Source organism: Capsicum annuum, chromosome 3, assembly GCF_002878395.1.
Source record: "Capsicum annuum cultivar UCD-10X-F1 chromosome 3, UCD10Xv1.1, whole genome shotgun sequence".
In the NCBI taxonomy this organism is placed as follows: domain Eukaryota; kingdom Viridiplantae; phylum Streptophyta; class Magnoliopsida; order Solanales; family Solanaceae; genus Capsicum; species Capsicum annuum.
In genome coordinates, this window is record NC_061113.1 from 129,151,667 (window position 1) to 129,167,844 (window position 16,178).

Below are 16,178 nucleotides of genomic sequence, written 5' to 3' on the forward strand. Positions count from 1 at the left end.
ATTAAAGAATGAAGAGCTATACGATAATACCATAGCTACATATATATATATATATATATGCATATACACAAGGTAAACTCAAAGCATAGCCTAAATCATCATGTCTTCATTTCAAGATCTTATAATCCTAGCAAGATTTAGTACTAACATACTAAGGGTTTCTATTATATTAGTCTAATAAAGAGTTAATCATGCATTATAATGAAATCAGAAGATAGAAGAGACTAGAGTCATACCACAAATCACTATACCTATTCAATAACCATTCTATCACAAACTAGCCATGACAATGATTAAAACAATGATGATAATAATAACGATGAAAACACAAGTATCAAAATAACTAATACAAAGATGGTCCTATGGAGTACCCCCACCGCTCTAAGATCCAATGTTTTATTCATTATACAATATATTACAAGATATAGTCATCACTCATACCTATGAAATCTTTCCACCTTCTCGTATGAGTTGTGAGATATAGGCGCATACTAGTAATAAGAAATACACATACAAAGATAAATGCAACAAAATCCATAGTACCATAATTGTAACGCCCCAATTTTTTGAACTGGAATGCTACATGGTGCTTATGGCCCCGAGGGACCACAAGCTAAGCCATGACTGATATTTGTACCTATATACTGTAATTGACGACATAATAATGTGGAAAACACGTACAATAGGCCATACGGTTCAACTGAAATAATATAACATCCATATGGGCGAAAAATACCCCAAACAACTGAAAACTGAATCTGAAAGCTAAATCTGAACATAAGTCTGAATACTTAATCTAAAAGCCTCTACGTACTGTCTGAATAAGGAGTTGAAGGAACATGTCTCCAAATAACTCCATAAATTGATAACTGGCTAAAATAATAATGAATAAATCAAATCATATTGTCTTCGGATGAAAAGGACTCACTGAATCTCTGCGACTGGAAATGTTATGGCAACTGCCAATCTGGAGCTCGTGTCTCTGAACCTATGGTGTAACATGAAAAGAAAGCACCATAGTGCAAATACTTCAGTACGACGGGATGTACTGAGTAGTCGAGTGAGGTTGGCTAAATATTAACAAGGTTTCCATGCATGGACAATGCTAACTGACTGACTGATATGAATGAAAGATGGCAAACATAAATACATAGTAACTAAGATCGTGAGTACATAATGGCTAAATCTGTACGCTAATACATGGCTGGAATCATAGTTATGATAATATGGATGACTATATCTGACATCCCTGAATCTTATTGAGCTCTCTAAGTTCCGTGCTATAACTGAATTTAACCGTATCTAACAGTCCTGGTATATTGATATCTGAAGAATTGTCTGAGTTCTTTACTGAGACTGATACTAAAACTGTGGGATGTAGTTGTTTAACCGACATGCCCCATGTATGACATTATAGCTATGTTGGGGTCCAATCTCTGCCCCGAGTGGAGGGGTGTCAATATCGCGCCACTGGTAAGGACAGTTGTGAGAGACCCTTATTTGGCAGGTAATCAAAGTAAGAACGGTGGGACCCTAAACTGACAGGTTAAGCCACCTCATCAAATCTAATCTGACAGGCTAAGATGTCTCAAACTATGCTGGCTACGTGGTTTTGGAACACAAGGATGACAGCTAAGAAACACACCCTAAACTGGTAGGTGAGTCCCCATCCTTGGGTTCACTCGGCGATAACTTCTACTCTCATCTGAAGAGATTAAACATAATTCAACTGACTGTACTTGGACAGATTAACTAACTTCTGTTGACTGATGGAGTAGTACTATTATCTGAGAGTTAACTAAGATCATGAGATTTTTGAGGTTTCCTGAGTCACATGACTGACTGAGTTCTATAGATTATAGCTTGACTGAGATTATCGTGATAATATGACATGGCTCTAGGGACACAGCTATATTTTTTAGGTACGAATACCCCCAGGACTCGATAGAAGAAAACTTACACACATGACATGACATGATCACAAGATTTGAGTCCACAATTCATAGTATCATAAGTAGGGGATGTCATATTTCATATAGTTATTCAACATATTAAACATTGTAGGAAATGCATGGATATGTTTCGTGTACATAATGTATATCTCCATCATCTTGCATGCTTCATACCACCACAATAGCATCACTTGAAAAGCATGGAATTTATATTAAAGTATATAGCTAACAAAACTTGTCAATTAGATATCATAGAACCATACAAACATAAATTTCTAGCATGCTAAGCATTTTATCAAACACCTTGCATGCATTTTTTAAGGCATAGATGGGTTTCATACTTGCACCATATTAAACCACCTAAAGTTCATGGTTTTCAATTAACAAACATATATATTCCATGAAAATACCTTTATAAATCACATTGGAACTTAAAAAACAATCGGCAACATGTACATACTCATATCAGCACAAAAAGTTTACAAAATAATATTTAAAACATGATTCTTGAGCTCTATGTACGGATTGGATCCATAGATGAACACTACTGATACCTTAGTGATTGAATCTTGAAAGAGATCTAATATTTCTAAAGTTTATTGAAGAATTCGTTGGTCTTGCCCTTGTTTTTTCATGACTAGGTTTTAACCCCTTTCTGAAAGAATGCTCTTGTTCCTGAGGAGATGATCTAGAACAGAAACCCTAATCTTGTGGTTGAAAGTGTAAGAGAGGGTTTTTAAAATGCTTGACTGAAGAAAAATAGGAAAAATTACACCTCTTTAAGGCTATAAGTCATGGAAGGTGAAGGAAAAGACCAAAATACCATTATGAAATAAATACCCAATTGCTAAAAATTATAGCTGACGACCTTTGTGACAAGGCGTCAAAAATGTGGTAAGCCGCCAAAAATGTCGTCACATAGAAGCTGGAATAGATGGTTTCTGCCAAAGTCTGATGACCTTCGTGGTAGGGCATCAAAAATTTGGTAAGCTACCATGAATGTCGTCACTTAGGAGGTGGTTTCTGCCTAAAGCTGATGACCTTCATGGTAAGGCGTCAGAAATATGGTAAGCTACCACGAATGTCGTCACATAGGAGCTGGATTCTGCCCAAAGGCTGACGACCTTCATGGTAGGGCATCACAAATATGGTAAGATACTACAAATGTCATCACACAGGAGCTGGATTCTACCTAAGGCTGACGACCTTCGTAGTAGGGCATCACAAATGTGGTAATCTACCAAGAATGTCGTAACACAGTTTCTAGCCTAACATGCTAGAGTAAAATAGCAATAACTCTTTGCTCCGATATCGGATTTAGGAGAAATTTGTATCGTTGGAAAGATAATTCAATCATATATTTGTTGATAGGTCATGATCTCAAAAATTCCAAGTATAATGAGAGATATACTCGTTTCAAGATTAATACACTAATATCCTTCTCAAGAATTTAATCGGTAAGGAATGTTTTGATTTGTTTGATAGCTAGGAGTTATTTGAAGCCTTAATATACATCTAAACAAATCATAAAACTATAAAAAAATCATGATGTACTATGTATGAGCTAGTTACATGGCTCTAATAGTGGTTTTGATTTTTTGGGGTATTACAATATCTCCCCCTTGGAAACATTTGTCCTCAAATAATGACTGCTTGAGAGGGGAGAAAAGATAAAATGATGCATACACTGATCATGCTCATATGGCACATGATTTTAGGACTGAATTGAATTCTAAACTGAATATAGCCCAATTGAACATGCATATCGGAAGCATGACTGATAAGCTGAACTCATGAATGCATGATAAGCTATGCACTGATACTTGATACCAATTTTATACTACAATTTTTAACATGTAACTGAATAAGCTTAAGGAAAATGGTTAACTCGATCTAAGTCTAAATTAGCAAAGAAAATATAGGGGTACTTGGTTTGCATGCCTACTTCTGCTTCCCAAGTAGCTCCCTCCATGGACTGATTCTGCGAAAGAACCTTCACTAGAGGGTATTCTTTGTTCTCAGCCTACGAGTCTGATAGTCAAGGATTTCGAATGGAATCTCTTCATAATAGAGGCTATTCTAAATGTCAATGCTCTGAATAACGACTACAACTACTGGGTCACCTCTGCACTTCTTGAGCAAAGAGACATGGAAGACTGGATAAACTGAGGCTAGATCTGAAGGCAATTCGAGCTCATAGGCTACCTTGCTGAAGCGACTGAGAATCCTGAAGGGACTGACATATCCAGAACTGAGCTTTTACTAATTGCCAAATCTCTTCACTCCCTTCATGTGAGAGATCTTGAGATAGTCATAGTCATCGACTTTGAATTCGAGATCCTTTCTACGAACATCCACATAAGACTTCTGTCGGATCTGAGTAGCCCGGAGTCTTTCAATTATCAACTGAACTTTCTGTAAGACATCGAATACTAAATCAGGACATATGATTGTGGTCTCACTAACTTCGAACTAACCGATCGGAGACCTACATCTCCTAGCATAGAGAGCTTCGAATGCAGCCATCTGAATAATGGAGTGCTAACTGTTGTTGTATGTGAAATCATTCAAAGTCAAGTGGTCATCCCATCTTTCCTTGAAATCAAATACACACGCCCTTAGTATATCTTCTAGAGTTTGAATGGTCCTTTTTTCATGACCATCTGTCTGAGGATGAAACACTGTACTGAGATGAACTTGGGTACCAAGAACCTTTTGGAATGCTTTCCAGAAGTGAGAAGTGAACTGGGTACCTATGCCTGAGATGATAGATAGTGGAACACCGTGTGATCTTATCAACTCCCTAATATAGAGTTTGGCATAATCCTCAGCTGAGTAAGAGGTACAAATTGGAAGGAAATGAGCTAACTTGGTCATTTTCTCTACAATGACCCAAACGGAATCACGCTGATTACGTATTCTAGGCAAACCTATCACAAAGTCCATGTTCACTTCTTCCTACTTCCAAGTAGGAATAGTGAACTCCTGCATGGAACCACTAGGTTTCTGATGCTCTATCTTAACCTACTGATATGTAGAGCACTTAGCCACAAACTCTGCAATGCCCCTTTTCATCCCACTCCACCAATAGATCTCTCCCAATTCGAGGTATATCTTAGTGGCCCCTGGATGAATATAGTATCACGCACCATGTGCTTCTATAAGAATTTGCTTTCTAAAGTCATCTACACCGGAAACACATAGACGAACCTGACAATGAAGAACACCATCTCCCCTTTGGGAGAAAACCTCTACTTTCTAACTCTAAACTAACTCTTTTAGCTTGACAAGGCTAGGATCCCTATCTTGCTTCTCTTTCACCTTAGAAACTAGAGATGACTGAACTATACTAAATATATACACCACCCTCTGAAGAGTCTACTATCCAAATGCCTAGTCTGGCAAACTGACAAATCTCCTGAACTTATTTTTTTTTACTATCCTAAACATGGGAAACACTACCCATGGACAGTCTACTGAGTACGTCAGCCACTGCATTGGCCTTGATAGGATGATAAAGGACACTCATGTCATAATTTTTCCAGATCTCTAACCACCTTCTCTAGAAAAGATTGTGATCTTTCCAAAAAAAGACATACTAAAGGCTTGTATGATCTATGAAGACATCTACATGAATACCATATAGATAATGCCTCTATATCTTTAAGGCAAAGACAACTGCTGCTAACTCAAGGTCATGAGTAGGATAATTGTTCTCATGGGGCTTTAACTGTCTGGAGAAGTAGGCTTTGAATCTACCATGCTGCATGAGGACACAACCTAAACCTACTCTGGATGTATCATAATATATTACAAATCCATTGGAACCATTGGGAAGTGCTAAAACTAGAGCTGAGGTGAGTCGAGTAGTCAACTCCTGAAAACTCTTCTCGCAAGGTTTTAACCACTAAAACTTGACTTTCTTCTGAGTCAATCTGGACATAGGAGATGTAATAGAAGAAAATCCCTTGACAAACCATCGATAATAGATTGCCAAATCCAAGAACATCCTGATATTAGATAGAGAGACTAGGTGAGGCCAGTTTCTTACCACTTTGATTTTCTGAGTATTTACTTTGATGCCATCACTGAAAACAATATGGCTAAGGAATACTACTAATCTTTGACAAAATTCGCACTGACTGAACTTGGCGAACAACTAGTGATCCCTGAGAGTCTGAAGAACAATTATGAGATGATCTGAATGATCACGCTCTATGCGAGAATAGACCAAAATATCATCTATGAAAATATGATGAATGTATCTAAGTACTTCTTGAACACCCGGTTCATCAAGTCCATGAAAGATACTGGGGCATTTGTAAGACCATAGGACATGACTAGAAATTCAAAGTGACCATACCGAGTATGAAAAGTTGCCTTTGAAATGTCACATTCTCTAACTCTGAGTTGATAATAGCCTGATCTAAGGTCTATCTTTGAGAAATAATTGGCACCCTGAAGTTTGTCAAATAAGTCATCTATCCTAGGCAGTAGATACCTATTCTTGACCACTACTTTGTTGAGTTGACGGTAATCAATACATATTCTGAAAGAACCGTCTCTCTTATGCACGAATAATACTGGCACACCTTATGGCCTTTTATACCATAGGTTCAGAAGCACGCACTCTAGAGTTTCAGTAGAATTCCAATTTTAGCAATCCGAGTCAGCAGTGCGTCCTAATCATAAGGGTATGTTATTATTTTATTATTTCATTCTTTTAGTACTTAGCTTATTTAGTAGATTGGGTTAGTTAGGGGATTGTCCCACCAACTCCTTATTTAGATAGTTTAATTTTAGAAATTCCAGACTACAACATTTTCAGACAGTTATTTCAGTTATTTTGGATTTGTTATACCATATTCTCAGTTATGTATCAATATTGAACCTAATGGCCTTTTAGTTCATGTTTTCGCATTTATGATATTACCATAACTATTCAAGGCTTAGTTATATATATCTGCCATGGGTTAGCTTGTGGCCTTTCGGAACTATGAGTATCGTGTAGTATTCTGGGTACCATATTTGAGACATTACAAACTTGGTATCAGAGCCTAAGGTTCTACAACATCCTAGGAAGTCTAAAAAACCACTTCTAGTAGAGTCTTGTACATGGGCGTATTGTGCTCCACACTTATGTGCAGAAGGCTATGAAATGTTTTAGGAATAGTTTCCTTTCTTTCAGTATTCTTTTCATGCGAGTGAGCATGAGTTCCAATCAAACTCTCAGTTTAATCCCTTGTTCTCTTTTTTTTGTAGAACATGCCTCCTAAAATGGCTAACAAAAGAGGAATAGGGAATCAGTCAGCACCTCAGCCCATCTAGGAAGATCCTCTGGATGAGCACGTCTCTCATAAAGAATTCAAAACTGCATTCACTACTCTAGGTAATTCATTCATAGCTCAGAATGATCGGCCAATTGTTGTTCCAGCCAACCCAGTGGCCAATTCTGCTGTAGCCAAGATTTGGGACTTCACCAAGATGAATCCTCCTATATTCTATGGTACTAAGTCTGAAGAAGATCTAGAAGAGTTCCTCGACCAGGTTAAGAAAGTCACAAATATCCTGGGAGTAACTTCTAGTAAGTTTGTAGAGGTAGCCACCTATCAGCTACAAGATGTAGCCTATACATGGTTGAAGTAGTGGAAGCTTGACAGGGGTGCAGATGTAGAGCCCATAAAATGGGAAGAGTTTTCTACGACTTTCTTAGGTAGATTCTTTCCCCTAGAGAAGATAAAAGCCAAAGTGTTAGAGTTAATCAATATCAGAAAAGGTAGCATGAGTGTAAGGAATACTCCCTCAAGTTCACTCAGTTAGCTAGGTACGCTCCTCATATAGTACCACATAGTAGATCTAAAATGAATAAGTTTGTGTCCAGGATATCAGGTAGAGTTACTAAGGAGTGCAGGACTTTGATGTTGATTAAGTAGATTGACATATCTTGGCTTATGGTCCATGCTCAACTGATTGATAAGCATAAACTTAAGAAGAAAGAGAGGGAAAATAAGAGGGCCAGAAGTGGTAGTTATAGTTTTTCCTAGCCAGGGTCACAAGGTGGTAACCATTCTCAGCATAAACGGAATTTTTTAGCCCTCGTTCCATCTTTAGCTAGTGCACCAGTACCAAAGTTTAGAAATAACCATAGAAATGGGGCACCAGGTTCCAAAGCCCAAGGTAGTGAAGGTAGGGTTATTATTCATCCACTTTGTTAAGAGTGTGCTAAGCATCATAAGGGTATATGTAGAGCAGGTAGTGATGTATGTTTCGGATGTAGTGAGAAAGGTCACAAGGATCGAGATTTTCTTAGGTCTGGCCCTAGAAGTAAGTACGGTAGTCCTTCAACTCAGTCCGGTCCCCCAAATTAGCAGTGTGCCAATTCCAGAGCTATCAGTGGTCAACGCCCAAATAGACTCTATGCACTTCAGTCTCAACTGGATTAGGAATGTCCTCCTGATGTAGCCACTGGTATGTTACAGATCGCTCATTTACATGTTCACATTTCTTCAGATTCATGAGCTTCCTTTTTCGTTTGTAACTCTTTGCATAGTAGTCAACTTTAAGGTCAGACCAATGTTAACAAGACCTTTTTCCTGTCCCCACCCCAGTGAGTCCATCTAACATAGCCCGAAAAGTATACAAGAATTGTCGGATTATGAAATCTCTAAAAGTACGGCCTTCAGGTTCCATTAGTAAATCAATATGTGTTGGAAATCCAAAAGGGAAGATAATTCCCGACCCATTCATATCTCAGTGCAAAGTTTTGTACTTCAAGCATCATGATACTTACAGTTGCTTTCTATTTTTGACCCATGAATACAACTTATACCCATGCATTTTTCATAGTATAGTTTGTGTTTCAAGTTTCTGGTATGAGGATTCCAAGTTCATCCAATGTTGTAGATCCTATTCCATGAATTCAGAAATTCCAAACCCAGTTTGTGAAACTCCTGAATCATGCACTCATGTCATGCTTTACAGTATTCTTATCCCACACGATTCATGACTTCAATCCTAGCGTTCAGTCAAACTCAGATTATACAACGTATACCCTCAATTTAGATCCCTCGGTGAATCTATAGTGTTAGTGTTCCATACCGTAGGCCTTAATTACAATGTCAGTTCAGTAATTAGTATTTAGGAAAGAACTCAGACAGTCCTACAAAACCATGGCTTTCAGCTATCAGTTACTTAGCTATCAGAATTCAGTACTTCCGTACCAGTATAACCCTCAGTTATAGAAAATCAGCATTCAGTGTCAATTACGGTCTTAGTTATGGTTACAGTAACAATTTCCATCTTAGCTACAATCTCAGTTCCAGTCCTAGTCCAATAGTCAGATCAGAAACTCAGTCCAGTTTCAAGATTATCTAACCATAGCATATGTCCATCACTTACTCAATTGTTTGTATTATAGTACTTTAGTTTATAGAATCTTACTAAATCATGATTAGACTCTTGGACTTGAGTTCATAAGGTAATACAGTTTTTGCTTACTCATGCTCAGTTGCCTTATGTTACCCAGTCAATCATTACCTTCTATGTATAATACCCTATAGTCTAATTCCACCTATCCATACTTAGTACAGTTTAATCTTACACTCCCAGTATTAAGATATAAGTTATTCAGTTCATCAGATAAAGTTAGTAAATATTTATGCATTCATACTCAATACCCACATAAGTCTTTTTAGTTGTCTCAGTTGTAGTGCGAAAGGTCTAATCACTTTGTCTTTGCTTCAAATCCTTAATATCCATCCGCGATTTATTTCGTAGGTGCCTGGTGCATCGCTCTAGGTTTCCTCAGTATCTCAGCAAAATTGGTATTCTTCGAGGGACCTAGTGTCCTAAGAGGGAGATACACGATAATTCCTCAAACTCTCATAACTAAAAATATTTCATTATCTCTTTTCTTAATGAATTTAGTTTGGAGTAAGGAGGTATTTATAAGTTGACCCTCAAACTCTAACCTTAGCTATAAGTCGCGTATTCAAGGTACTCAATTTGGATCATGATATCCCACTCATGTATCATATTACAGACTCAGTTACATTCATGTATTTCAACTCGTGCATATTTAGTAATTAATTTCAAGCTCATTAGCATTTTTAATTTAAGGAAACAGTCTCCCTTGAACTTATCCAGTTTCATGCTCAAATTTCCTTGATAAAATTGGTATCAATTACCATTGCATATTCAGTGATGCATTCATGAGCCAGTTTACCATGCATTAGAGATGCATGTTTAGTATGATACATTCATTTTATCAGTTATGTCAGTCATGGAATCATGTTCCAGTTGTTCATGTTCAGTATGTACGTTAGTTTATCTTTTCTTCACCCTAGATCAGTCCCATTCAAGGACTAATGTTCTCATGTGGGTGATATTGTAAGGCCCCATAAAATCCTAAAGATTAATTCAGTCCTTTAAGCTTGTCAAAGGGTCCAAGTCTTAGAAAATTCTAGCTAGGTTCCCAGACTTAGCCTTTTATTGGCCTTCAAAAGTTTGTAATCTCATTTTTCCACCTTAACGTTCTTTAATGGTCCAGATTTTTATTAGTTCATGATCAGGAAGGTCAATAGGTATTCCTGAACATGTTTCAAATTTTTTGGAACATGTTTAGATTATGTTCGAAGTCCTAAAATAGTGGACCAATACGATCATGGCGCGCCGCGTTGCCAATCGTATTGGTCAACAATTATACAGGATGTAGAGCCAAAGTTTCTAAGGCTAGACGCGATCATGGAATGACGTTTCGAGTATCGCATCGCACCTATCAACGCATCATGTCACTTGAAGCGTCGGCACCCATTTTTTAGGGGTAAAAAGGTCAGCTTCCCATCCATAGATAAACCCAATAACATGTGATTCAGCCATAGTTCACCCAAAATATAGAGTTTCTCTCAAGTTTCTCGTAAGAACAAGTTAGGGTTTTTAATTAAGGATTCAAATTCAATACTCAAATTCAAGAATCTCTCCGTTAATATTTGTAAAGTTAGGAACTAAGGTATGTCAAGTGTTTAGTTATGGATTCCTTTCATCCATGAACTCCAAGAATCCTCTTGCAAATTATAAAACATGATATTTATATTATAGGTTGTTTGTAACAATGTTTATCGTATTGTATGATTGACAAGTTAGAATCTTTATATGTTTTCATGAAACTAGTTAGCATGCAAGATGAAATTCATTAATTGAGTTTTTTATGATGTGTAATTTGATGATTTCACCTATTCCCTAAGTTGTTAATGTAGGGTGTTTGATAAAATGGCTAGGAGGATAGAAATTGGGTATTATAGCTCAATTATGACTCAAATAATAAATGCATGGTTTACCCTTATGGCCAAGACTGACTTCCGTTATATTGTGTGCATTATAAGTATTTGATGGATTGTTCATGAGATTAGGTTGATGAAAGTATGACATGTCTATATGCAATTCCATCCATGTACAACATTACAACAACCATGTGTTTCATGAAATCCCCAACTTATTGTATTATGAATTTTTGATATTGGTTATGTGTTCATGAAGTTTATAGTCTTGTCAGTTTCATGCTATTGAGTCATGGGGGTATTTGTACCTGACAATTTAGCTGTGTTCCTAGAGACAGTGCCAATTTTAGTGATACTCCCTTTCAATCCATAATCATTAGAACTCAGTAAGTTACATGACTCAAGAAAACTCCATAATCTTAGTAATCTCAGTCAGTTATCCGATCTCATTAGTATTCCGTTAGTCAATGGAATTTAGAACTCTATCAAATCAGCTAAAAGATACTATCAGTAATAATTCAGTTCAGTTTAAATCAGTTCAATGTCTCTTTAGTTGGGAGTAGGATTCAGCACCGAGTGAACCTACGGATGGGGGCTCACCTAGTAGTTAGTAGTGGGTATGATCCTGAAATGCAATCCTTGTGTTCCAGAACTACGTAGCCAGTGTAGGTTGAGATGTACACTACTAGATTAGGGATTATGCACCTTATTTAAGTTTCCTACTAGAAAGGGTTGATGGAAGAGCTCCTTGTCAGAGAGGGTATACTCACAGCTTATCTTTACCCATGGCATAGTACTGACACCGTTCCAGCTTGGGTTATAGGTTGGACACCACCTGTTCATTTTTGGGGCATGTCGTTTAGATGATTACCTCCCACAGTCTCAATTTTGGATCTAGTCTCAGCAATAGAACTCAGTTTAGTTCTACAGTTTCAGGACTGTTAGATACAGTCGCGCAGCTCAGTACGGAACTCAGCTAGTTCCATCAGTACCTGGACTGTCAGACACAATTACCTAGTTAATAGTATATTGATTATAGGAAATCAATGTTACAAAGTATTCTAATTTCAGGACTGTAAGATATAATTAATCAGACCAGTTCTTCATAATCAGAACTATCAGAAACAGTCATTCCTTTATCCGTAATATGACATCAATTCTTTCGTACTCAGTAGACTTAATATTTCAGTATCCCAGTATTAGTGAACAAATATTATTAAATCCAAGTTATCATAATTCATGAGTCAGTGTTATCACGATCTCAATTACAGTTACGTATTTATGCATGTATTCTCATGTTCATATTATTCCGTCAGTTAGTATTGTTCATGCATATGAACCATCGTACTCAAGCTACCTCACTTGCAAACCAGTACATTCAATCGTACTGACACATTTGTGCTATGGTGTTTTATACAATAGGTTCAAAAGTATGCGCTCCAGAGTATCAGTAGCATTCCAGTTTCAGTAGTCAGAGTCAGCAGTGAGTCCTCAACATTCAAGAATATTATTATTTAATTATTTCATTCTTTCAGTACTTAGTTTGTTTTAGCAGATAAGGTTGGTTGGGGAGTTTTCCCATCAACTCCTTATTCAAACAGTTCAGTTTTAGAGGCTTTCAAACTACAACATGTTCAGACAGTTATTTAAGTTGTTTTGGTATTGTTATACTACATTTTAAGTTATGTATCAGTATTGAACCTTATACCCTTTCAGTTCATGTTTCTGTATTTATGATATTACCATTATTATTCAGGGCTCAGTTACTGATATCAGTCACGGATTAGCTTATGGTCTTTTAGGATTATGAGCACCGTGTAGCATTCCAGGTACCAGATTTGGGACATTACAAATAATATCATAAAGCATCTAACCTCAAGGAGGCATAATGTCAATAAGTATCTAATATCTAGGAGGTATACTATCAACAAGCATCTCACATATAGGAGGCATAATATCAATTACCATCTCACATCTAGGAGGCATAATATTAAGAAGCATCTCACATCTAAGAGTTATAAGATCAATAAACATCTCACATCTAGGAGGCGTAATATCAATAAGCATCACACATCTAGGAGGTATAATATCAATAAGCATCTCACATCTTGGTTGCATAATCTGACTAATCCATAAATCATAACTATGAGGAATATCTCATCAATAAGGGATCTCATTTTTATCGGTCATCTAACATAATTATGAGAAATATTATCTCTATAAGTAAAATATCACATCTATGACTATATTATGTCTATGAGGCATTAATCATTATCCATGGAATTATTCCTTAGGTCATGGAGTGACCTTATACTAAAGGCTAAAAAGTCCAACTATGTGTACAATGATAACATAAGTGCACAGGGGCTAACACAAGTCTCGTCCTAAGGTGGGCCAAAAAAACCTGCTTCTAATCCACAAATTCCATTTTAAGGAAATTTATACCCCGAACTAGGCTAAGGTCTATAAATTAACTTCTTAATGGTAAATAGGCAATAATAAATCCTAAGATAGAAATGACACTTGGAAACATGAGCAATTAATTAAATCCCACCTAAATTACAGTTTAAAGATCACTAGAAAAGTGAAAATATGGTTAATCATATAACCATGCTTCCAATGCTTAAATTGGCATGACCTAAACTGGGGCTTTGTCGTAATTGGCATCTTAATTAAAACAGGGATTGGAGACCACCCCTGATACCCCAACCAACCAACATACACCCTGAGGTACATGAAATCTAAACATATAACAAGTTAGTATGTTTAATAATGTAGAGACTTTGCGATAAGTCTATAAATGAGATCAACCAAACCAAGCCAATCCATAAATGTACCAACTAACTAAACCAAAAGTTAAAAGCAAATGTATATACATAAATATATCATGACCATTCCATACCTAAGTCCACAGTTTTCCATACAAAGTTCTACAAAAAACAAAAGATTATTTAGTCGGGACATGCCCCCAACGATAGCCAAAAACAAAAGTCTATGAAAAGATAAAAGTATATAAAGAGATCCATGACTTGAAATAGATTTCTTTAAACTATGGAAGCTCACCAGTTCAATAAAAAACCGACTATCCTCGAATTCAATCAATGAGCAGAAGGATTAGAATGATCAGGTACTGCTTCGCGTGGGGATGCAGTGCCCAAAGATGGGTTAGCCAGTGAACGCTAACATACACTCAGGTTAATGATAAAATAATGCCAACCTTTAAAACCAAGTAAACCTACCATATGAATTCATAACCACATATATATATATAACACCATGCCAAGAAAGGGAATCGAGTTTAGCATATTGTTTTAACCACTAACTTGGGTATGTGTAGCTTAACCATCATAATCCACCCATAGGATATATGGGTCCAGTATCACCCCTTAGACGGGCCCCAAGACTTGTAGTCTCACAAAATAGAGATACCATAGGAGTAGGCAATTCTCGTGTACTCTTCAGTCTCCATGATACATATAAACAGGTGTTAAGGGATTCTCGTGTACCACTTAAGTATAGGGTCTCCATGACCAATCCTCATGTTGTCAAACCTGACTTACTAGTGTCCGTCTTTTGGACTCACACCTTCATGAATAGCTATCACACCCCACCATTATTGATCAATTAAAACGATTACCACACAACCAAACCACTATTCCATTTATTATTAAGAAAGGCTATCATTAATGGTATCGTTATACCAATTGTAGCTTACGAGCAATGTCCTTAGACAACCTTAGGACATTCCCTTGTACACCATAGGTTACATTATTAATTATACATGAGGGATTCCCATGTACCCTAGAAGTACATCATTGTTAGGATAACTTGGGGAATTCTCCTGTACCCCACAAGTATTTCATTATTATCTTTTCATGGGACATTCCCATGTATCTCACGAGATATTCATAATTTAACCCAATTTCTTTAATTCATTCACTTAAGGGATTCCCATTTACCCTGCAAGGTTTTCGTTCAAAAGAATTTCATTGCAACTAAGGCCTTATCATTAAACCATTAAAAACTATTTAAATCCTTCAAAAATAATTCAAACCAATTTAGGATTCCATTACCAAATCATACCATGCAATAGTTTCAATGAAAGACCAACAATTTAGCTAAAACATTATTGTAGGCATTTTATCAAACATCTTGAGGGCATTCTTTTACCATGACCAAAACCAAAGAATAAATGATCATGTTTAGGGTTACCCATGACCCATTTGTCAAACCATAACCAACAAGCACCAACATATGAAAACCACTACCAAATCATGTGAAATATAATTTAAACCAAGGGTAAACAATACTCAACAATATGAATCCAAAAACCTTAACATTTGTTTTAAAAACAACTATTTATGATTCTTAATAAATGATTAAAAAACATTAAAACTTGTCTTTAGTTGGAACTAACAATGAGGGAGGAGTACATTCCTTATACAAGATGATTCATGTAAAGAAGTTAATCCGTTTATCCACTAGATGAACACCTCTTGAAACCCTAGCCTCTAATCTTCAAGAGAGAGAGTTTTTTCTAGAATTTCTTAATCTTTCAGTAAGTGTTACGAGCGGATATAGCATGATATATAATATGGGGACATAAGCTTTGTTAGATCAAAAAAGACCACACTACCCTTAGCTTAAATGCATTAAACAGACTCCCAAGAAGGGATGATCCCCCTCCCCAATCGTACCCTAATGTATGAGTGGTACCCTAACTCATACCCGAGTCCCCACCTTGGACCATCATATAATCACCTAGGGCTAGATCGTACCTTAGGGTATGAATGGTACCCTAAAACCTTACCTTGAATAGATTCAACTAGACCAAACTTTTGCCATCATACAACTTGGCATCATACACCTCGTATCCTAACATATGGCCAGTATGATGCTTAGTCATATCTTGGACAACAAAAAACAAAACAAATTATCTAACATATGATAG